Source organism: Myotis brandtii, unplaced genomic scaffold, assembly GCF_000412655.1.
Source record: "Myotis brandtii unplaced genomic scaffold, ASM41265v1 scaffold1647, whole genome shotgun sequence".
NCBI lineage: Eukaryota > Metazoa > Chordata > Mammalia > Chiroptera > Vespertilionidae > Myotis > Myotis brandtii.
Window position 1 is genome coordinate 90215 of NW_005356032.1, and position 25503 is coordinate 115717.

Here is a 25503-nt window from a genome sequence, read left to right on the forward strand (position 1 = left end):
AAGGTGTGTCAATTGAGGAAAAAGGAGACTTGTGTAAAACTTTAGACAATAAAAAAAGGGAAAAAAAGATTATAAGAAAAAAGTAAATTTTTAAAGCATTTCTAAAACCCTTTGGAAATCAAAACAGGAATGTTTCAAAACATTTACTTCATTGGTTTTAAAAGATCAGAAAATTTTAAAAGCTTTAAACAGAGATAGGACTAGATTGTTTTTACAAATGGCAAATCTTTGATAATTCTTATTCCAGTCTTCTGATGCAAAATATCTTCTCCAGAAGGGCTTTCCAAAGATGGACAACTGGATGGGGAGGCCCAGGGACACCCAAATGTTCACAGTGGGAAAGCTGAGCTTCTTCTAATTTTCCAAAAGGGCTGTGCTGAGAGTAGTGACCAAGAGAGGAACATGTCTAGCTTTTCAAATTTTCATTCACAAGGACATTTGTCTAGGCTTTAAGATTTATAAGACACTTTAGTGAACACTTAATTTTTTAAAAATTATTTTTTTCACCTGGGGATATGTTTTTATTGATTTTAGAGGGGGGGGATGGGAAGAAAGAGAGAGAGCGAAACATCAATCAGTTGCCTTCTGTATATGCCTCAATCAGGGATCAAACCCACAACCTAGGCATGTGCCTTACTGGGAATCAAACCTGCAACCTTTTGGTGTACAGGGTGATGCTCCAATAAACTGAACCACTTGGCCATGGCCTGTGCATATTTACTTTTAAAGTACATGTTAACAACACTCTGAGGGCAGGAAGAAAATTGGTTTTTAATATCACTTCAAACATGTGAGGAAACTGAGGTACAGATAAGCTAAAGGGTTTGTCCAGAGTCACGCAGGGAGCATCAGAATCAGGACACAGACTTCACGTTGACTCCTAACCACTCTTCTTTCCAACATATTAAACAAATTTCAATGCTCAGAAATGCCAGATGACAAAGTGTTGACCCAGATTTTCTAAATCAGAATTTTGGGGGATTCATCTTCGGGAAATATATTTTTTAGCCAACTTTCCAAGTGATGCCTTATTAAACTATTTGCCCATTTTTGTGCAAGTTACTTCTTAAAATACATAATAAATGTGTAGTTTCATGAAACACAAAAAAATAAATTTTCTCACTGTGAAAGAGGTCTCAATGGGGTAATATAATTATTTGCAAATAAGGCTTATAGGTCTTTCAGAGCACTAATCTTTGAAAACTCCTGGAGTGTATAGAGAATCCAATGCTACAAATTCTCCAACCTTCTAAGGAAAAGTCTGTAGCTGTCTGAACAACTATGCCAAGAGAATGAGAAGAAAAAATAAAGCCAAGATTATTTTTCCCAGTGACTAGCAAATCATACTCCTTTCTTTTTATGTATTATTCAAACCGTCTCCTTCTAGGCCACCTCAGGAAGATTTATGAGAGCTCTGATATGTGACTCAATATGAAATCTTTGTTGGGCAATTAAATATTTAGAGGTGTGATGTGTAAAGTTCAGGTACTTGTCTACATGTGTAGAAGAGTCTATTACTTGTTTCATTCAACAAACATTTATATACACCAGGCATGAGGCAAATCACTAGATATATAAAGAAAAAGGGAATATAGCTCTGTCCTCCAGAAACCCACACTATAGAGGGGAAGAACTGAGAAAACACAAGAGAATGACCTGTAAGAAGTGCAGTTATAAGGGCATGAATCAATTTTTTGTTGTTGTTGCTGAATCTTAAGCACCTAGAATATCACTTGGGAAGGACAGGGGGTCAATAAATATTTGTGGAAGCAAAATTTTGAGAAACATTTTAATCCAATCATCTTCTGTTAACTAGAAATTATTAACTGCTTTCTCCCTTTCATATATATATATATATATTTGTGACCTCTACAATCATTGTATTTATTGCCTTGTAAATTACCTTCCAAAACTTGGTTTAAACAGCATTTGAAGTTTTTAATTGTGGGGTCCTATCTCCAAAGAATCATTCCAGGGTTAAATGTCTTTTCCTCCTCTTTGCTGATTAGTTCAAATGATGTCTATAAGCATCCAAAACCAACACTGAGTGAGGTTTGTCAGGCAAATGTATAGTCTTCAAACAGTACTTTTGTATAAAATTAAGGAATTGAGTCACCACTCTTAGAAAGGACACTTGGGATTTCAATATAAACCCCCTTTGACCCTCATTACTAGAAGATACTTTTAATGAAATCACCCTCATCCTATGTAGTAGACGCTATCCTGAGCTCCCTAGATCCCCCCTCAGGACCAAGGCCCTCATTTCCCCAGGAGCAACAGTGTTGGCAGCTGATGTCACTCCTAGACTTGCCCTTGTCCAAGGTCATGCCCCTTCTCCAGGGCAGCCTACACTCAATGACTTGTCTATGTGCCTCCAAGAAGAACAACTCTGAAGGTCAAGCCCAGCCCAGAGTCCACCATGGGATCTTTGAGGCCTTTTTGTGACTGCATGAAAGATTGACCCCTTTCTCTGCCCTCCTAATCCCTCTATTCCATCACAGGTTTTCCCAAGGGTTCTTTCCAATAAGCCTCCTATACACATACCTGTTTCATAAAATATATCCTAGAGAATCCAAAGTCAGACACCTTATATTAAGGCACAGACGGTATTTGCTTAACTATGATCATCACTCAACATCCTGGGCTTCATTTTTCTTCTATTTGTAACATTTAGAGAATCAAGTGGGTAACGGCCAAGGGCCTTCCTACCTCTAAAGCTGAATGATTTCACTACTCAATGCTATTATGAGATAAATGAGTGGTAAATTCCATAGATGTTTGAAAGATAGAAAAGCACACTTATTATCAGTCTTGGAGAGCATTTTTATACTGTTCAAAACCAAATTTCACATCTGGATGACACAAAAATACTGTTTTCTTTGTCTTCTGGAAGATAATCCTCTAAGAATTTTGTTTCTGACTTATTGAGCTGGTATCTAAAGGAATCTTTGTTGCCTCCCAGTGACTGACAGAACCAGTTAGGGACTATCTCACTCGGAGCTCAACAACAGCATGGGGAAGTAAACATATAAAAATGGAGCAGGATTAGGATGGTGAAAATTGAAAAGGCATCCCAATCATTAGAAGTTTTGAACCACGTTTTGTAAGCCTTCTGACCCCTAACCACCACTCAGTGGGCATGTGCTAATTTGTATTTGTTCCCCTTTCTGAATGTGTCATATTTATGGTGCCTCTGTTCTGTAATAACATGTGAACTCACAATATTTCCACCATATTCATTCGTTTCTGGGCCTTTCTTCTTATGGGTCAAGATGGCTTGTCTTGAATCTCTTCCATGGGTTCCCAGATGCCTTTCTCACTCATCATATTTGAAGACTTTCCTCATGTGGAACAAATACATCATCCCTCATGAACCTCTCCGTCATAATGCCATGCTGTAACTATTCCTGTAAAACGTCATTCTTTGCAGTTGACATATTGGTTTCTGTTTTACTCTCTGAGTCGGAATTGGGACGTCCTGGGTCTTATTTCTTCTTTTCTTATTCCACTCAGCTTTATCAGGTAAGTCCTCCTTATCTTTCAGCTGGAAAATATCTTTCCCAGAAATATACTCCTTCATCCTTTCTTGTACTTTACTGAGATCAGCTTCCCCAGTTAGGGATTCTGCAATATTCTGGACATTTCTTTCTCAGTGCTCAGCACAATTTGCTCTTACATATTTGTGTGTTTATTTCACTAATTTTTAATCTTTAAAGTTCCTACAAGCTAGACTCTTTCTTTTTTTTGCTTTGTTTCATTTTTCATTAGATCTCTGAAAATTAGCAGAATGCCTAACCTATAGCTTGTACTTAACAATTATTTACTGTATAGGTGGATGGACAAATGAATGGATGGATAAATAAAGAGTGAATGAATGGAGAGACAGAGACAGAAAGGAGAGGGAGAGAGGGAGAGGGAGAAAATGAGTATCAGGGAAATCAGGTAGATATTTTAGTTTTCCTACCATTTGGTGAAAATGAAATAGTAGAAGAGGATGTAAACCTCAGTGCAAAAAGAAACACAAACAAAACACGAAATAAGTCCAAAGAAACCACAGAAGCTAAAGAGAGTTTGGAAACTATGCTTCATTTAGAAGGGGTGGATTAATCCCATTGTTGGGCATAGAAACATAGTATTTCAACTGGAACTTGTGTAGAATTTGGGGTTTGGTGAAGTTAAGACTGGAGAGGTAGTTTAGGAGATGTGCAGGCCTGTACCAGTTTATCCTGTTTAAAGAAAGAGGTGAGCCTTGGGGATTGACATTTGGTAATTGGGGAGAAGAAGTGCCCAAAATGAAACAAAACAAACCAAAAGGAAGTCACCCCCCCCAAATGGTCACAGAACCAGGAGGCTGGGGAGCATGGCTCAGAGAGATGAGGAGCGGTTTGAATGACAGCAGCTATGATAGTGACCTCAAATGCAGCAGAGGGGTCAGGATGAAGAGCTGGCTCCCTACATTCCTCAATAATCTGTGCTATGATCCAACGTGAGCTCTGAAATGCAAAATGAATCACATCCAGACTCATGTTTAATGTTTACCATCTCTGCTCTGACACCCAGGAGTCCTGAGTGCTCCTAGAAAAAGACAAATCACAGAGCAATCTGTGGGATGAGGCCACGATTTGTTTCAACAAAATAAAATAATTTGTTTTCTAGAACTATGATCGGTGTAACAGCGATCATCCTTGATGTCCTGAGTCCCCCACAGAACTCAATACAGTCCAGTGACAAGGAAATGATGACAGCTAGTGTTTATTGCAGAGGGTGCTGGGTAAAAGCCACACCCTGTGAGCAAGGCTCTCTCCTGTACCTCCATCACCCAACACTATGCCTGACACACGGAAGTGCTAATGTAGATTCTGTAAATAAATCTGTATCTCATAGATGAGTAAACACACCAGCAAGCACAAGTCATCAATGCCAACCTGAGAAAGGTCGCTCTAGACCACTCTGGCCTCCTGTAGGCTGCACTAGATTCACATTTTTTGTGCCCCCTCATTGCTGAGAAGATGTTAAATCCAATAAGGGCCATGTCTGTTGTAGCTCTCTTCTAGAATCCCTGTCATTTGAAAAACAATTGAGTAAATGAACGAGTGAATGAGTGAATGAATGGATGAATGCATCAATGAACGAATGAAATTTTGGAGAGAGATCAAATGTGGGTGTGTGTGAAATGATTATCCTCTCTGTTTCTGAGGCATGACTGTGGCCGAATATGCTGTTATCAAAAGTACTCATGCCTTTTTCAAAGAGCCTTCTCAGTTGTCTTGCCAGCAAATTTGATTTTAAGGCAACTGTGCTAAATATAGAAGGCCCAGTATAACCAAGTGACCTATTTAATACTATTTCTCCTTTGTGCTTCAGACATTTCTTTAGAAAAGAAACAGGGTTGAGTAAACACATCCCATTGTTATGGTTAAACTTGCAACTTGCGGAGGCATCTGAAAGATAAAACGTGTCATTTTCATCATGTGTTTTGAACACTTTTAGCAAAGTTAGCATGATTCAGAAAGATAGTAACATATTCTGAAACTTATGCTGGGAGTGTCTTAAAAATGTTGACTACCTCCTATAATTCTACTGTTTCCTATTTTAGAGCTTAACATTCTACACATTTAGTGCCCAAAGCTGAAGCCAAGGAGGGAGGGTCCTCAATCTGATATAGAAACCTTAACTTATGGAGACGCTGTTATAAAGAATTTCCTTCTTCATCTTCAGAGTTAGGATATTCTATCAGCTCATTCAGCTCTCTGCTGTGGCTGAGACGATGTATGTGGAGGGGATAGGAAGATGGGCAGGACATACAAAGGAAGCCTGCAGATGGAAAAGACAGCACCGTGAGAGAAGATAGCGTTAAATGACATCTTCCTACCCCAGACCAGTAGTTGGCAAGCTTGGCAGAATCTTAGAATCACCGGGGCCACTTTAAAAACGCCTGATTCACAAGCCCTGTCCTGGAATGACGAACTCAGATTCTCTTCAGAGTAAAATCCAGACATCAGAACATTTTCAAAGCCCCCAGGCAATTCGAAAGTTCAGCCAAGCTGTGAACCACTGTTCCCCTACCTCTAATACAGACAGATGTTAGAAAGTGGGGGGGCCCGGCAGCTCATCCGAGCCCTGATAAGTGTGTCCCTTCATCCTCTGCAAGCTCCCCAGCGAACTTTTGTTCCCTTTTATTTCCTTCTACTTCTCTTCCAGGTTACATCTCATTTCTCATGCTAACTTGCTTCATTGCTGTTCCCTTCTCCCCATCCAAACAATCCATATGCAAATTATCCACCAAAACTCCCACTTCATTTTACATCTATCTCCTGGTCAACCCAAAACCTTGGCTGGTCCTCCCTCCACTTAGCGGTCCCTAGCCCCTGGGGTTCTGATTTTGTTATAAGGCAGCTGTTGGGAAGAAAGCGTCCATCATCCATCAGAGCATATCAAAGGATAAGAGAAGGCTGAAATGGCTTCACATTTCCTTCACATCACCTTGTTCTTTAAGCCAATTACAGTCACCCTATCTGAAGCTGGTCCCTGAAAGCCACCAACACCTCTGAATTTTCTCAGATGCTACCTCGCCTTTCGCTTTTCTTGCAAAGGTTTAGCAGGAATAGAGATAGACTGTCCTGTCTTGCACCTCACAAACAACACGGTTATTTTTTCCCCTGTCCAAGATGATTCAGTGTAGCCATTATTAGCACTGTTAAACATCTGGGATAATAAAGGAGGTTAACTTTGTGAGGTCATGGGCCTTGCTTTATTAAATTTGAGTTTTATTCAATATAGAATACTTAATTTCTTTCCAGCATTTTTTTAAACCATGGGCAAACAAAAAAGCACAGTTGATATAATTTAGTTGTACAATAAATCGGTTGGCTTAATTTAATGATCAATTATTAATGAGTGAGTAACAGATAAATAAATTCCATAAATTATCCCTAAGCTTCCTTTTAGCTAGTAATAATAGCATGTTTTCCCACTGAACTGCTGACAGTTGCAAAATTAGCAGATTCAAGTTTCATTACCTTTTGATTTCCCTATCTGCCTTCTAATGAGAGATCTAATGAGCAAGGAAGTGGCCAGGAGGAGACAGTGAAAAAGACAAATAGAGGCAAAAAGACTAAAACACATAGACCCTAGTGCATTTCTGTGGCTACTCACCACGTCACGTCAATAACCACCATGTCAGAGGCTGCTCTATGTGTTATAAGCCTTTCATGTATAGAACAAAAGTGTGATACAACATCATGAGCAAAGGTGAACATGTCTAATATGCTGAGGTCTCTGGGAGATATTTAAGAACAATTTAAAGACACACAGCATAATTCTATTCATTCCAATTTTAAGCAGGGTATTTCAATAAACATAAAAATTTAGGCTTTTCTTCAATGTGGTTAAAATGAGTAGATTATCAATATACATTCTTTTAAAAAAATATCGTCATGGCCAATTTATGAGCGAGATGTGAAAATTATATGATTATTACTCTACACTCACATCTTGATTTTGCCTTTTCCACCTTTCCACTTGAGTCACCACACTAACACAATGAACCACACACTGTACTGCATGGATTTGCTGAATTTTAAAATATTAAATCCATCCTCAAATGAAGATTTACCATGTCTCAGAGAATATTAAAGTCAATGTGTATTGATACTGGAAAGCAATTTCAAAAGGAAACATGATGTATGACTATTAAACAAAAATAGCACAGCTTCGCACTCCCTCTTTGTGCATGCTCTGGACCAATGATGTGCCTCTGAACTAAGGATAGCCCTTAAAGGCAGAGTTTCCATTCTCTGGTGCCACCAAAATAAGTGTGACTTGGCTGACCAAGCTTGGAGTTGAAGTGAATGATTTTACAGTTCTATCTAGAGATATTTTCTAAATTATTAAAAAAGATTTTTTATTGATGTTTAGAGAGAGAAACATCAATGTGAGAGCAAAACATTGGTTGGCTGCCTCCTGCACATGCCCTACCAGGGATCCAGCCTACAACCAGGGCATATGCTTTGACGAGGAATCAAACCAGCAACCCTACGGTGCATGGGATGAGGCCCAACCAACTGAGTCACATGGGCCAGGGTCTTTTCCAAATTATTAATTAAAAGTTATGAGGTGCACAAGAACACGGTGACACTAAGTCCAATGCACCACTGTACATAACCCTAGAGTCCCCAAATCTTCAGCCAATTTGAAATCATTATTTTTAACAGTTTTCTGAAAAGCAAGAAACACCCAGTTGCTATGAACACTGATATTACATAATATAACATCACTGGGAGTCTGAAACCCTAATCTTCACATTCTCATATTTCACTCTGAATGTACAGATCATACTTAGTCACTCTTTCACATGGCTCTCTTCCTTCTATACTTACTTTTAGAACTAATAAATAAATCACCCAAGAAACAAATTGATTATTAATTATTTACTTATCTGGAGCCAGACATTTTCAGTTTTTACTAAATTACTTACTTACAAATGTAAAAACAGCACAGAAATCCCCACCATATTGACTCAGAACATAAATTTTACATCTTTTTTCTCTTACAAAGTTATTTTTAATATGAGTAATTATTAATGCATTCATTTCTAAGTGGAGAGGAAAAAACAACACTGCTCTATAATAAATGCAGTTCTGGGCCTGGGTTTTTTCATTGCTGTTCAAAGCTATGGACTGTCCATCAATCTCAAGGGAGAAGTCAGAATGTGACGTTTGACACAGTTGAGAACACCTCTCCCACTTGGCCAAGTCCTCCTTCCTATCTCTAGCGTTATCTGCCCACCCTGCACAACCAGCGCCCATTTCTCCGTGTTTTCATGCATGTGTCCATCCTTCCTCGTGAGGCAGTCCCTGGGCTCCAGGGAGAGCTTACCGAACCTCCGGACCTGATGAGGCTAAGGGGATCCGTTTTCCCTTTCCCAGAGAAGAACGTGGGAAATCAATCAAACACCCAATATCTAAACTTACAGTGAGAGGAAAGAATATAAGCACAAGTGAGCATTTACTCCCTGTGTTTCTGAGGACAAAATATCTTGTCTATTATATAATGCCTAATATATCAGAAGGCTCATAATTAAAAAAAAAAGTCTGGACTCAAAAAAACCACATTTTTAATCCTCACCTAAGGGTATGTTTTTGTTGATTTTTAGAGGGAGAGGAAGGGGGAGAGAGGGGGAGAGGGAGAGAGAGAGAGAGAGAGAGAGATATGGATTGGGGGTCGAACCAGAAACCTTTTGGTGTATGGGTCAACGCTCCAACCAACTGAGCCACCTAGCCATGTCCACAAATGCATTTTGAAAGTATATGTCAATAAGAATCAGTTTCTAAAACGCTAATGACCTTCTAAGCAATTGTAGTTCAAAGTCCAGATTGTGAAAATGGAGGTTAATGTAGAAGCTTAAATTTCCATAAACTTAAAAAAAATGTTTCCTATACCTCTTCCCTGAAGATTGTTTATTTATATGGTCTGGGATGTGTTTAAAGATGAGTGATTTTATCTTGGATATAGTTGATATACTAGTAGTGATTTTATCTTTGAAGAGTGATATTTTTTAAAGCCGCGAAAGGAACTTTGTATGTGTGCTGTTGTTTTAAAATATTTTATATATTTGACTGGGGAGCAGGAAATTGAGGAATAGCAACAGCAAAAGGCTGCTTGAAACTTTACATAATGCAAGTATTTAATGAAAGAAGATGACAGAGAAGACATTTATCTCCTACAGATATCATAGTGAAGAGCAAGATAGCCCTGAAAATGACATTGGATTTGAGACAAGATAACTGTAAACTTTCCTAGCTAACCATGCCAAAAGCAAAAACAAGCAAACAAAAAGAAAACATACACCAACTACAAAAAGCACCACTAGAGAATAGATAAGGTGTCCCCCAAAAATGTATGCACACACTTTGAATAATTAAAAAGGCAATGCTTATTAAAATTCATTTCATTTTTCAAAATTGAGCTATCAGCTGTAAAGTGTGTATACATTTTTGGGACACCTGTATTGCTCAAAAAGCTTCAGATATTAATAGAAGGGTAACAAGGATATAATAAAGTTCTAATAAAGTAAAAAAGTACCTGGTAAAATAATTAATAGCAAAAAACCTTGAGCCACTGTCATATCCTATCAAAGCAATAGATTAAATCTTGTTCCAAAATACATCCTTTACTCATTATATAAAGAGGTCATTTCATTTGAACTATTGCTTTACATAAGAATTATTCTAATTTTTTCAAATCATATTTAATCCAGATGCCCATATCTTATCTCTTATCCATCTGTCTGTTACCATCTCAGTTATCCACCAGACAAGGTGGAAACTCTGGGTTTGATATTAACTAGCAATGTGATCTTGGTCAAGTATTTTAAACTTGGTACGCGTTAATTTCTCCATCTGTGCCTTGGGGATAATAGGACCTGCTTCTGAAGGGGTTACTTAGCATATTACATTAGAGAGCATTTGCAAAGTATTTACATAATGCCTGAGTACACAGCAAAAATTCAACGAAGTTTAATCATGGTCATTACTATTAATGTCTTGTCTTAAATTGTCAAGAGCATCCAACTTGTAGCTGCTACAGAGAGTGTAAATGTATGAATCACAAAGGACTGAGTGACTGCCTTAGGTTCTAGTATGTAACCCAGGGCCACCTTTAATAAGCATAAAAATCTCTATTCTTTTAATGTTATTTGATATTTCAGAATAAAATCAGATTAAACCACTCATAAAATTGAATGTATTTTTCCAAACTATCCACGCCCCTCCCTCAAACTCTAGATAGTCTAATAGGATCCCCTAGGCAGTGTTTCATAAAGTATGGTCCTAGGTGACTAATATTAGAATGACCTCAGGTGAGGCAATTCATTAAAATGCAAATTACTTGGTTCCCTATGCAGGCTGATGGAAGAAACCTGGTTGGGGGTACGGAGAGGTCTGAGAACCTTCAGTTTTTGCTGTGATTGGAGGTAAATTTTTATGTACATTTAGATCTGAAAAATATTCACCCAGGGCATTGTTTCTCAAAGTGTGATCACCAGACTAGCAGCATTAGTATCGCCTAGAAACTTATCAGAAATACAAATTCTCAGGCCTCATCCCAGACCTGCAGAATCACACAGTGGGGGCGGGGGGGGCGAGGGGAGCTGGTGGTCTGTGTCTTCCCAGGGTCTCTGAGGTACAGTAACTTTTGAGAACTGCTCTAGAGTCTTGCTATGCAAAGTGTGGGCCAAGGAGCAAATGCTTGGGCATCACCAGGAGCTTGTTAGAAGTCACAGTTGGGCTTCACTCCAGTCCAAGTGAATCAGATTCTACAATTTAACAAGAAAACCAGATTATTTCTATGCACCTTAAAATTTGAGAAATACTTGGCATAGGACAATGTTTTTCAACTTCCATGAAAGTGAAAATATAACTTCCCAAGCCTCTTCCCTGGAAATTCTGATTCTGAAGGTCTGGGATAATGTTAAGATTATATGAATCCTTTATAATTAATATTATTAGTAAACCTTAGGAAATATGGCTTTGGAGAAAAATTTCCAGGTACCTACCTAAGTTATAAATCATTGCTCTATATCAGGGTTTTACAAACATCTGGGGCAGATAATTATTTTTTTAAATATATTTTTATTGATTTCAGAGAGGAAGGGAGATATAGAAAATCAATGATGAGAGAGAATCATTGACCGGCCGCTTCCAAGTGGCCTGACCTGGAATTGAACTGTAACCTCCTGGTTCATAGGACCGCTTCCAAGTGCCCTGACCTGGAATTGAACTGTAACCTCCTGGTTCATAGGTCAATGCTCAACCACTGAGCTATATGGGCTGGGCTAGATGATTCTTTGTTGTTGGGATGGTTCTGTACATTGTAGGATGTTTAGCAATGTCTATGGCCTCCATCCACTTGATGTCAGTAGTAGCTTCTCTAGTCATGACAACTAGAAATGTCTCCCGACATTGACAAATGTCTCCTGGGGGAACAAAATGCCCCTCTCTGTTGAGAGCCATCCCTCTAGAAGACAACTATTGTAGTTATCTACTACTGTGTGATATACAGCTCTAACGTTTGGGAGCTTAAAACAACAACCATGCGGATTTTCTCAGGGCAATAATTCAGGGTTGGGTTGGCTGAGTGTGGCATCAGCCATGTGCATCTTTTGCTCCATGTGGCATCAGCCATGGCACTCCCTCAGTTGCCTTCCTTTAGTGGCTGAACTCGACAGTCCAGGAATACTTCATTCACACATCTGGTCAATCAGAGCTCTCTCTGCCCAAGTGATGGCAGCATTTGGCAGTCCAACCCAAGCTTCTTTACAACATGATGGATGAGTTCCCAAGAGAGAAACAGAAGTTCCCAGGCATCTTAATAGCTAGACCTATGATTGTCACAGTGTCATTTCCTTCAAATTGTATGGATCAAAGCAAGTTATAAGGCAGTGATGGCGAACCTATGACACGCATGTCAGAGGTGACACACAAACTCATTTTTTTGGTTGATTTTTCTTTGTTAAATGGCATTTAAATATATAAAATAAGTATCAAAAATATAAGTCTTTGTTTTACTATGGTTGCAAATATCAAAAAATTTCTATATGTGACACGGCACCAGAGTTAAGTTAGGGTTTTTCAAAATGCTGACACGCAGAGCTCAAAAGGTTCGCCATCACTGTTATAAGTGCATACCAGTTTCAAGGGAAGGCATGCAGATGTTACCCACTTACAGGAGAGGAGGGGTTGACGGTAGTCATCTTTAGAGATTATTTACCATACCCTGTTTATACATCCCATTAGACTTGTTTTTATTGTTGTTTGTTTGTTTTCTGAAAGATGCATTGTGGAAAGAGTTTTATCTGGCTTTCAAATTTCATTGCCTCCATACTAACCCCAACACCTTTTGGGGAGTAAACTTTTTGAGTTAGAACATACATACTCTACAAAGTATACATAACTAAATTGTAGAGCTAGGGGAGTTTTTACATCTTGGATTAGGACATAGAAGATTATTAACACCCCAGAAGCCTCTCAGTCATTATTTCCCACCAAAAGAAACCACTGAATTCTATCTCCATAAATTAGATTTTGCCAACTTTTCAATTTCTTATAAATGGAATTTTAGAATATTACCCCTTTGTGTTTGGTTTCTTTTGCCCAACATCATATCTAAAGAGTCATCTGTGTTGTTAAACAGAGCATGACGATTTGACCTCTCCTCAACAGTGTACCTGTCCTCCATCCTTTATTCCTTAGCTACATTAATTTTCTTTAAAAGTAGATTCTATAGCTCTTATGATGAAAACTTATCAGATCTTGGATCTATACAACTTCTAAAATAAATTCTAGATGTTCAGCTTTCACAATCTAATATCAATCTATTTTACAACTCTTATGTTATTCAACAACTAGAATATCCAACTGAGTTCCACTTAATCTTTAACTTTAATCATATTTTCATTCAGCCTTAATGGGATCCTGGAATTGAGGAATTCCACAAGGTCCTATATTTTTTTAAAAATATATTTTTATTGATTTCAGAGAGGAAGGGAGAGAGCAATAGAAACATCAATGATAAGAGAGAATCATTGATTGGCTGCCTCCTGCACACCCACTACGGGGATTGAGCCTGCAACCTGGGCATGTGCCCTTGACAAGAATCAAACCTGGAACCTTTCAGTCTGCAGGCCAACACTCTATCCACTGAGCCAAGTATAGGGTAGGGTCCTATACTTTTTATGTTTCTTTCTCACTTGAATTGGCTGGACTTTCAATTATATTACTAATAACTACACAGTCAGCAAATTGGTCAATAAGGAATCTATCTCATAACACAACAAAGATGAATTTTTTCTGGTTAAACAGATCTTTGGAAACAGGAAAACATTGAGATATTATTTCAATTAGAAGCAGGAATTCTCAAAATATAAAATTTAATTGAGATTTCAAAAACACAAACTGATTAGCAACAGGTGAATTGAAAAAGTTCAGAAAAACAATTGAACACAGGCCTGCATTAATGGAGATACATTATCTTGAAGACTTAATCACCTTTCTGTGCCAGGAATATGTCAGGATAAAGAGCATTGCTTGAGTCTAATAATCATAGATTTGGAGTTACCATATATTAAGGAATTGAGGCATCAGAGAAGACTAAGGTTCTAAAAGGGAGTAATTAGCATTGAAATCATTGTAAATCTTTAGTTTGAATATGAAGGAACAGTAGAGATTAAAATATCTTTATTTGAAAGAATGTTAAATCTGTCTCCATTTAGTCAAGACCTGAATCTAATTGTAAATCTTTATTTTGAACATGAAGGAACAGTGGAGATGAAAAATGTCTTTATTTTGAAAGAATGTTATTATCTGTCTCCATTTAGTCAGCAATTGAATCTAGTCTGTGGGTGTCAAGGTGACATAGTAACATCAGCAGATAAGGAGCTTCCATCACCAAAGGAGGGAGTTCTGACTTTGGTTAAAGTTTGGTTAAGCTGGTGTAACCACAGGCATCAGACACTTTTTACAAAACAAAATCCTCTAATCCCACTCCCTAACCTACTGAATCACATGGGATATAGTGACTAAGAATATGCACTTTTAAACAAATGTCTACTTTAAAAGTACTTTTAATTCAAGAAATATCTACCTTTGATAGCAAAAGGTGTACTAAAGTGTTTCATAATGTCCCTCATTCAAAGGATGGTTTAGATTTCTAAGATTCGTATGGAAAATATTATTTGCAATGATCCAAGTACTATTGATTTATTTGTGTGCTTTTTTAATATTCACTAGGTAGCTATCATGTGTACTGACACAATGTTGAACACAATGAGTCAGGTTTATGAACTCCTGGGGTATTCAGATTAAAAGGGAAACAGTTATTAAGTTAATCAATACAGAAAACAAATTTATAATTACAAATATGTCAAGCCATATAATTGTGATAAGTATAATAAAAGAAATTATATGGCTTGATGTGAAGATTCTAATAAGGAGGACTGATTGAGACTGGAGATGAGAAACTTCTCTACAAGGAAATGTCATTGAAGCTGAAACTGAAAAGTAGGAAGGACATTTCCAGGCCATGAGTGGGTGAAGAGCTTTCTAGGCAGAGGGAATAGTACATATGAAGGCCCCAAAGTGGGGACAATAAATGAGTGTTTGTGAGGAACTCAAAGAAGGCATGTATGTTTGAAGTAGATGAGTGGTCCAAGATAAAGGTGATAGGCAGGGGCCAGATCATACTCAGTGTGATAGTTAATTTTAAGCTTTAATTAACTGTGAATCATGTCTGAGCCATGATTCACAGATATATGGTCAAACATTATTCTGGAACCTTCTATAGGATGCTTCTAGATAAGAGTAACATCAAAGTGGGTGGACTTTGACTAAAGCAGGTTGCCCTCCCTCATGTGGATGGGCCTCATCCAATTGGCTAAAGGCTGAACAGAGAGCAAAAGACCAGCTTCCTCTGAACAAGGGAGGGTTCTTCTGGAAGATGATTTTCAGATCCAAATTGCAACACTGGCCCTTCCCTGGGCCTCCAACCCACTGGCTGACCACACAGATTTTGGGATTGTCAGACTATTATACATGCACACATATCCTATTGGTTCATTTTCTCTGGAAAACCCTAAATAATACAACACACCTTGACAAACTTAGAATACAGATTTATTTTGCTCAACATTAGAATAGAAAGCCACTCCAGAGAAGTATCATTAGAAAATATTGGTCATCACACATTTAGTTCTAATAGATCCTTTTTTTATCCTAGTATCTCAGTCTAGACTTCTAGAATGGGCGACCAGATTCACTGATTCCCCCTAGCTCCATTATCTCTTTCGTATTCTCTGTCATGCATTTCATACCATTCCTTTTATCCTATTTATTTAATAAAGTCCACACTCAAAGTTTCTGCAGATCCCTGCTTTAAAGATTTTACTGTGGAAATCATTAAAATAAAGCAGCTTTGATGCCAGTTTAACTCTATGGCTCCCAGCATAGCAACTATATATAGTTCCCAATCCCAATTTTCTTTCTCTAGAACTTGCACACAGAGTGTAGTTGAATGCCAAGAAAAAGTCAGCTCAGATCCCCAAGTTACAACAAACATCAATTTATTTTCCTTTGTAGAAATAAATCTGTGAAGAACTTTCATTGAATTGGGGTGCATAGTGGGAAGTGTCTTATAATTTATTTTTATGGCTTCCTTCCAAGGGAAGCTACTGAACTAAATCAAGTGAGGCAGAGGCAGCCTCTCTGGTACTAAAGCATGGAGGATATTCAGAATTCTTTTAAAAAAAATTCACACAATTCAGAGAGCAACAGTAGTTCTCACTACTCAATGCTCGTTTGACTTCTGGGTTGTATTTTTAAAATTATGTACAATATTTGGCCTTTATCATCATAATTGTATTTTGATAACTAACTATGAATAATACTCGAAAAATACTACTATCAACAATATTATGTGCTATGCTAAGTATTAGGGATTGAATGATTCCATTGTATACATCACTCAGTTATTAATTCATTCAACAAAAATGTGATGAATGCTAGGCCATTTGGAGCTCTGAGACTATGGCAGTGAACAAGACAATATAAAGCATGGATCTTTCCTTCTTCCATTGGTTCCTCGTTTATTCTGGAAGGATGAGATAGACTACAATATAATTCAGCAAGATAATTTCAGAAAGCACTAAGTGCTGTGATATAGTCACACACACAGACACACACACACACACACACACACACATTTAATGTATATTTTTTGCTAGAAATTATTCTAAGCATTTTACTCATATTAACTCACTTTACCCTCACAACAACCCTATAAGACAGGTACTATTACTATCTCTGTTTAACAGGTTAGAACACTGAGTCATCAGGAGGTTAAGTAAGTTGGCTGAAACTCAGTACAGCCAGAGTTTGCCTCTAGGCAGAACACAGTGCCTGTGTGATTCACTTCCATGCCAGGTTGGATGCCGTGAGGGGAGGACACTGAGGGTCCACTTTAAGTGGGACAGTGAGAAAATGCCTCCCTGAGGATTAATGTTAGCTCTGGGGCATGAGTAATAAGGATGATCCAAGGATTCAAAATGTTCTAGAACTTAAAGGACTAAACATTGAAGTAGAAACAAGACATCTAAAACAACAACAGCATCTAACATTTTTTGAACTCTCCCTATATGCCAAATGCTGTGTTAAGCACACTAACTATATGCTTTACTTCATTTCGTTCTCACAACATTCCTATGAGGTGGTGAGAAAAAGTGTAAATCCTTAATAAGAAAAGAGGACTCGACCAAATAAGGTCAGATGAAAACAGGCTCTGTCCAGAGGATTAGGTACCCAGGAGGTTACTGACGGGTTTTACCTCTGACATTGCAGTACAAGGTTGGAGATAAAACACACACACACACACACACACACACACACACACACACACACACAAACTGATTACTGTGGGTGGAAAAGTGGAGGCTGGGCACTGAGTAGAATCTGTAATTGGAGATTATCTACTTAGGGTGTTTGGCTGTAAGGAAAATAGAAAGAGTGGGTAAGTGGATAATAGACAGGTATTCCAAGTCAAAGGGGAGTTGATAGTAGAAGATGGAGGTGAGGAGCATGTTCACAGGCTGAGCGGGAGGAGCCCTCACAGAAGGAAAAGTCGGAAATGCAGGAGGGAGAAAGCAGAGGGTCAAGAGGCACTCAGGCCAAGAGCACAGAGGCGGGATAGGTGAGCTTTGAAGATAAGACACACTTCCTCCTCGGGCACCAGAAAAAAGAGAATGAAATTAGATGCAACTCTATATCCTTTTTAAATATAAGAGGCAACTGAAGGAGAGCACATCTAAAAGGGTTGTTTTTCCAGGTCAAGGTTTAGCTAACTACTGGAGGAGTGAGGTGGAGAAGTTGAAGGCTGTGCAGGTATGTAATGCTTATGCTGGAGAATGGACAAGGAGGCTAATCAAGGACATTTAGAATGCTGGGTGGACACACAAGAGCCCACTGAACTTGACATTAATAGCATTGAGCTACAGTGGCATTTCTCAAGGTCTGTCCCATGGACCATATGAATTAGATTCTCCTAGGGTCCTTGTGAGTAATGCCAATTTGTGAACTCCATTCCTGACCTTACTAGGTCTTCTGTATTGATTCTGGTGCTCACTAAAGTTAGGAACCACTGATCTAAAGCAGTTTCTCAAACGTTTTCTGTCCTCAGCATCACTTGGGCTCCTGCTACAGATTCTTTTTTATGTCCTCAGCATCACTTGGGCTCCTGCTACAGATTCTTAGCTTTTGGCCAGATCTATTGAAATCATCCTCAACAGAGAGTTCTGGGGTCCGGTGCTCTTCACGAGAGGCTTGGCTGTCTCTGATGATCAATCAAGTTTAAGAACACTAGCCTGAAGTTTAGATGTGATGGAAACTGGTAAGGAGTATTAACAATGGCATATGAGTTCACAGAGATGATTTTAAAATTTTTATTTTTTACAATTAATATATAGTAAAGTGGACATTTTTGGTGCTCAGTTGTATGATTTTTAGCACATGTATATATTTGTGTAATCACCACCAAATTCAGAATACTTCCATCACCCAAACTAACTCCCTTGTGTTTTATAGTGACATTCTCCCCCAATCACTATCATCTGGCAACAACTGACCCTTCTCCATCTATATTCTTGTCCTTTCAAGAATGTCACATAAATGGCATCATACAGTGTGTGTCTTTTGAGACATATTTGCTTTATTCAGTATCATGTCTTAGAGGTTCACTCAAATTCTTGTTTTTATCAACATTTTGTTTCTTTTTATTGCTGAATAGTATTTCAATATATTGGTGTACCACAATTTTTTTACATATTTACTCTTTGAAGGACAGTTTGGTTGTTTCCAGTTTTTATGATTATGAAAAATGCTACAATGCCCATAAAAGTGTAGATTTTTGTGCTAACACAAGCCTCCAATTATTTTTTAAGGAAATTTAAAAAATATTTCTATTGATTTTTGTTTTGTTTTCTTAATCCTCACTTGAGGATATTTTTTCCATTGCTTTTCAGTGGGAGGGAGAGAGAAAGGGAGGGAGAAAGAGAGAAACATTGACGTGAGAGAGACACATAGACTTCCTGCAGGTGCCCTGACTGGGGTTGGAGAATGACATAAAAGTATAGATTTTTATGCTAACACAAGCCTCCAATTATTTCTTAAAGAAATTAAAAAAATATTTTTATTGATTTTTGTTTTGTTTTCTTAATCCTCACCTGAGGATATTTTTTTCCATTGCTTTTCAGTGGGAGGGAGAGAGAAAGGGAGGGAGAAAGAGAGAAACATTGACGTGAGAGAGACACATAGACTTCCTGCAGGTGCCCTGACTGGGGTTGGAGAATGAATCCACAACCCAGCTATGTGCACTTGACCAGGAATCACACCTGCAACCCTTCGGTGCACAGACCAATACTCTAACCACTGAGATACACTGGTCAGTGCTTTATTGATTTTTTAGACAGAGAGGGAGGGAGAGAAAAGGAGAGAGAGGAACAATGATCAGCTGCGTCCTACACACCCCCTGGATGATGCTCAACTACACCAGCCAGGACAAGCCTTCAATTCTTCAATGCAAACAGCCAGGAGTGGGATTTCTACAAAGATGATTTAGTAATTTCTTAACAAATAGTCATTGATCAGTCATTATAGATTAAAATAAAGTTTTTAATGCAAACAGCCAGGAATGGGATTTCTACAAAGATGATTTAGTAATTTCTTTTTTTTTAAAATATACTTTATTGATTCTCCACAGAGAGGAAGGGAGAGAGATAGAGAGTTAGAAACATCGATGAGAGAGAAACATTGATCAGCTGCCTCCTGCACATCCCCCACCGGGGATGTGCCCGCAACCAAGGTACATGCCCTTGACCGGAATCGAACCTGGGGCCTCTCAGTCCGCAGGCCGACGCTCTATCCACCGAGCCAAACCGGTTTCGGCTCCTCCTGACTCTTAATGTTAGATTTAAAAAAAAAATTATTGAGAATCTGATCTGTGGGAAATATTTTTCTCTTTTAAAAATATTTTATTTGTATTTCCCTAATTATTAGCAGTATTTCGTGTTTCCTGAACATTTGGATTTATCCTTTTATCAATGGCCCATTTTTTATTGGGTTGTGTCTTTTCCTTTTTTAAGTTGACTTGTAAGAATTCTTTACATATTTTAAATACTAATTCTTTGATCTCATGGCAGGATCACTTTCTCCTCTCATTGCCATGGTTAATGTTATAGAATCCTGTGGGCTCCAAAGCAATAACTAATCTCAATAAAGTAAAAAATATTTTTTAAAAATATTGTTTACCACTATATCAAAAATAGCATAGAGTATGCAGTTGATCAATGCTTGTAAGGAATAAGGAGTCATGTGTATGTATGTATGTGCGTATGTATGTGCGTATGTATGTGCGTATGTATGTATGTATGTATGTTGGAGGCCAGACTGAGCCAGATTATTTCAGAGGAAGTGGATTAGTAGTGATATAAATTGTTAGTGCTATAGGAAATAGAATCAGATGCATTTAAATAACTCTTTATGTTGTGAAATCATGGTTTGGGGTAGTGAGAAATAGATTTCCCATACATGGATACAGTGTCTGTAGGATGTCTGCCTTACCTCCTGTTAGCGTGAGCCAGGTGTGTGTCCTTCTGCAAGTCTAATACTCAACTCAATGGCACGTGTCAGTTGAGGATTCAGCTATGCCTACATGAGCTCCTTGGGGAAGTGGGGATCTCTTAGTGAAACAAACAAACAAACAAAAAACTAGTAAACTGCTTGCAGGAGAGGCAGTTTACTTGCAAAATGATAGCAAGCTTGCAAAATAGCGATCTCTAGAGCCTTGCCCCTACCCAGAAATCAGAACAGGCAAAAAGCAAAGTGCCATGTGTGTGTGAACAACTTAAAAGAATAAGGTGAGGTTGTGCAGGACGTGAGAGGGAAAGGACCAAGGGCTGCTAGGCTTGTTTCCAAATTGGAGCAAACAGACGTTAGGATCGCCCTGGGCTTTAAAAATAGGCCCAGGAAGTCTGTGTGTCTAAAGCCGACACACGTCTGTTTTAAATCTGCTTCTGCATCTTTATTTTGGATGATGACAACACCCACTTGGGAACATTACCAGAAGAGACACTGTGCACAGAGGGTAACTTCTGCATCGCCTTAGGTGGTGGAGGAATAACTAGTCTTACTAATGTGAAGTAAACACAAAACGCCTGCTACTCTGATCAACATGTTTCTAAAACTGCATATGCTAAACAAGACTATTAAGTGAGCTCAGAAAGAGGATATTTGCAAATAGCATCATTGGATGTGCTACTTGACTAGAATATAATCACAATTGTGACCAGGCTCGGGACAGAAACAATGAGGTCTCTGTCATTTTCAACAACCTCTCAGTAATGAACAATTTACTCACCATGAAAGTTGTTTGTGTGCTACGGACCATATGTGTATCAATAGTCCCAGCAAAAAGGGGCGATGTTTAGTCATTCTAATATAGTGCTGGAGGAATCACCACAATGCATTTCTTATTCTGCGATGTTACATTTCTATATTTTGTTTGATTTGTAACCATTAAATTCCCTAGTCTCTGTGAAGAATATAGGTGACAAGAATTATTTTTATTACTGTTTTTGCCTTGCTGATGGGTACATATTTTCAATTTAACCTGCAAGCCAGCTCTTCCTATCTTCCCTGGGTTTATTATTTCACCATATGAAACAAAAAGGTGGAGGTCATTTTGTTTTGAGTCTCTATTCCATATATTCATGGTTAGTCAGCTGCTGCTAAGCTTTGTAAACATTTCTTGAAATATTTTAAGGATATAACAACACTAATAGTGATAGCAACAACAATTACAGTCAGCTTTTCTTGAGCACTTACTATATGCCAGGCAATAACCTAAAAACTTTACATCATGAATCCTCACTGTAAAAGCCAAGAGCCAGATACTCTTCATTTGATTGATGAGAAAATAAAAGCATTTTAGAAACTATAGCATCTCACTGAGTATCTTAATTAGAATGGAGGAGAGCCAGGAGTTATAGGAGAAAGTAGAGAAACCCAGAAAATAGAACATAGGAGAGACTCAGGCTCTTAGTCTTCAAACCCCCTTGATTCATTGCCTCCTCACAAAAAATGTGTGTCTATGTTCATAGGTATATATGCATACATATGGATCTTTATATATAGATCTTTACATATAGGGTGGGTGTCCCAAAAAATGTATACGCACATTTTGAATAATTATAAAGGCAGTGTTTATTGAAATATATTTCATTTGCCAAATTGAGCTATCAGCTGTTAAAGTATGTATACATTTTTGTGGGACACCCTGTATATATCTTCATTTACATATACGTGTGTGTGTGTGTGCATATATATAGATATAGGATGGGGCAAAGTAGGTTTACAGATGTTCATATAGAAAATAATACAATAATTAATAAATAATAATGGCAGAATAAACTCTGTTTTGCATGCTCACAACTGTAAACCTACTTTTGCCCAACCTTGAATATCTTTACTCAGTAATCTCCTGTAGGGACCAGGAAAGTTTTTCTGTAAATGATCAGATAGTAAATAATTTAGACTTTGAGTCCATAATAGGCACTGTTACATATTCTATTTTATTTTTCTTTAATAACTCTGTAAAATGTTTTTAAAATTCTTCACTTGAGGGCCATATAAAAACATGTTGTGAGCTGGATTTGGGCTGCAGGCCATAGTTAGTCAACTGTGACCTAGAGTATTGTTGTGAGACTGAAATTCTAATCACAAATTATATCACATATACACCTCAAGGCCCTTTGGATCCACATTTCCTATTTTATCAGCTCTAAAGTTTTCTCCTAGCTTTGTGGCTCTTCCTTAGGCTAGTAATGCTGACCTCCCATCTTACTACCAGTTACTCTCCAAAACAAGTGCACTCCCTCACTCTCGCTTCCATACACACACCTGGTCCCATGTGTGTACATCCCTGTACAGCTCTCCTCTATGCTCTTGGGCAACTTCATTGTCAAATACAAGACCAGTATGCCAAGACCCACTCCATGTCTTTCCTCCTCTATAAATTTTAACCAAGAAACTCTAATCTTTCTAGGTTTGCCTTACTTTTGAGCTCCTGAAAGAGGAATTGTGCATCACACTATATGACACTTAAATGTACTCTAAAGAAACAACTCTGTATCAGTTATTCTAGTAGGCATTGAGACTATAACAATGCATGTCACAGCCCTTGCTGTTGGGAAATTTACTGAGGCCCAAAAAGACAAGAAGGCATTGACAAGACAAGGTTACAAGTGCGAACAATGGGAATCGGAGAGCCGCATGGGCAGCACATGGGAATAGTTTACCTTGTGCCATTTTAATTTTGTTTCAAACTACATCTTGTTGCTAGCTACTGCAAAGGAGAGGAGTGCATGCGTGTGTGTGTGTGTGTGTGTGTGTGTGTTTCCCCTTCTGCTGACTGATGATTATACTTCAGAAGAGCATTCAGTTGACGGAGATACAATAATTCAGATAAAATCAATTGTTAAATCTGACATGTTTATATGAAGCACACTCTTTTAGATACTAACATATACTGGAAGAAAATAAAACATTATTTATAATCATACTATTTCCAGTAAAAGTGTGAAATTAATAATAATAGAAGACTAATTAATATCAGAATCATTAAAACAAAAGTGGAAAAGTAATATAGTACAAGGAGACTGAAATTATATCATTGCAGAAAGTTGGGCTAAAGATGGTAATTACTAAGGCATATTAAATATGTCTATGAGTTACACCATAGGCAACAAAATATGCAATAGAAATGGATAGATGATAGTCAGATAGATAGATAGATAGGGAGATAGATAGATAGATAGACCGATAGATAGACAGATGAGAGATAGTATTGCCTGATAAAAGAATGGGAATCAACCAACCAGCACAGTTGAATTATCTAGTAAGATACTTATTTGTAAAGGTAGCTATGCTCTGGACTTACTGATGTTAATATCTGAATAGTGTTTTTAACGAGGAACTGGATCGACACCAGGGTAATCAGTACAACTTTTTCCTGGCAGTGGACATTAAACAGAATTGATTGCCTGGATTCCTATACAATGAAAATAAAATGTTTATATGTAACATGTTTTAATTCAACTTTAGTAAAAAAACACACATAAAGTACAGATTTGTATTTGAAATTCTTAAGGAAACAAGCAAACTATGCACACGTGCCAAGGACCCGTTTTAATTCAAATCAATAGTGGGTTAGAGCAAGGAGACCGACAGAAACAAAACAAACATTTGAAACATGGATAATTATTTAGTCCATTACACTGCTCCTCTTGAAATCAATGGATGTGGGAAGGTTCTGGCAGGTGCTAAGCAGCAGTTCCTAGCCTTGGTGTGGTGGTCATATCATAAGGTATCTAAATGTCCCATCCCTCTGTTGTACACCTTGACTCACGGGTTTTGTTACACAGAGGCCATTTAATTGTCACCTGAGATGGGTGAGAACAGGCAGGCCAAAACTGGCCTCGCAAACACAATTTGCTCAGTTTCCTGGTAGAGTATTTGGATCTGGCCACAGGGATATAAGTATTTGAATTATTTGAAATCTTCGCAAGGCAGGTGTTCCCAGTTGGCTACATAGACCATCAATCTCGTATGTTGGCACATATTAGAACTCCCTAGAGAGTTTATTAAAACAGATTGCTGAGTCCCATCCCCAGAGTTTGAGTTAGTAGGTAAGATGTGAAGCTCAACCATTTTCAGTTTACACAGGACATCAGGAAATCGGGTGACTGTGATGCTCTGGGGACCACACTTTGAGAGCTACTTGAATAATAAAACACTAGGATGCCTGGACACTATCTCATGTTGAACAGCGCTGCATTCAAATGGGCCCACCTTCAATGGTCAGCTGCAAAGCAAGAGCTAAGCAATATGCCCAAATAAGAGTCTCATAGTAAGATCCACCTGAAATGTGAGGAAACCTGGCCAAAATGACTATTTTCTTTTGGGCAAAAATTGTCTTAATTCTTCTTTGTGGTTTTTAATTAGTTAGCAGGCAAAGATCAACTTCTGGATGTAAAAAATAAATATACCAGCAAGATATTTCTCAACTTCCGTTGTGCAGCAGGACTGTGGCATATAACTAGTTCCAAGCTCCCTCCAAAGGTGCTGAGAACTAATTTGGGAAGAGGTGAATATCATTATATTTTGTCAAAACCCACAGAATGTACAACATCATGAGTGAACATTAATTTTAACTATGGACTTTGGATGAATATGATGTGCCAATGTAAGTTCATCACTTATAAGGAAGTGTTGATAATAGGGGAGACTATGCATGTGTGTGTGCGTTGGGGAGGAGGGGGTAATACAGAAATTCTCTATATCTTCCCCACAATTTTTCTGCAAACCTAAAATTACTCTAAATTTTATCTTAATTTATTTTTAATTT

General features: G+C 38.0%; 1 protein-coding gene across 1 annotated transcript in view; it reads right to left on the reverse strand.

The window, feature by feature from the left end:
• Positions 1-25503, reverse strand: part of LOC102258093 (metabotropic glutamate receptor 7) — a gene marked incomplete at its 3' end in the record, with an annotated part of 416098 nt that overhangs the window by 85333 nt on the left and 305262 nt on the right. The gene's annotated exons all lie outside the window — the stretch shown is intronic.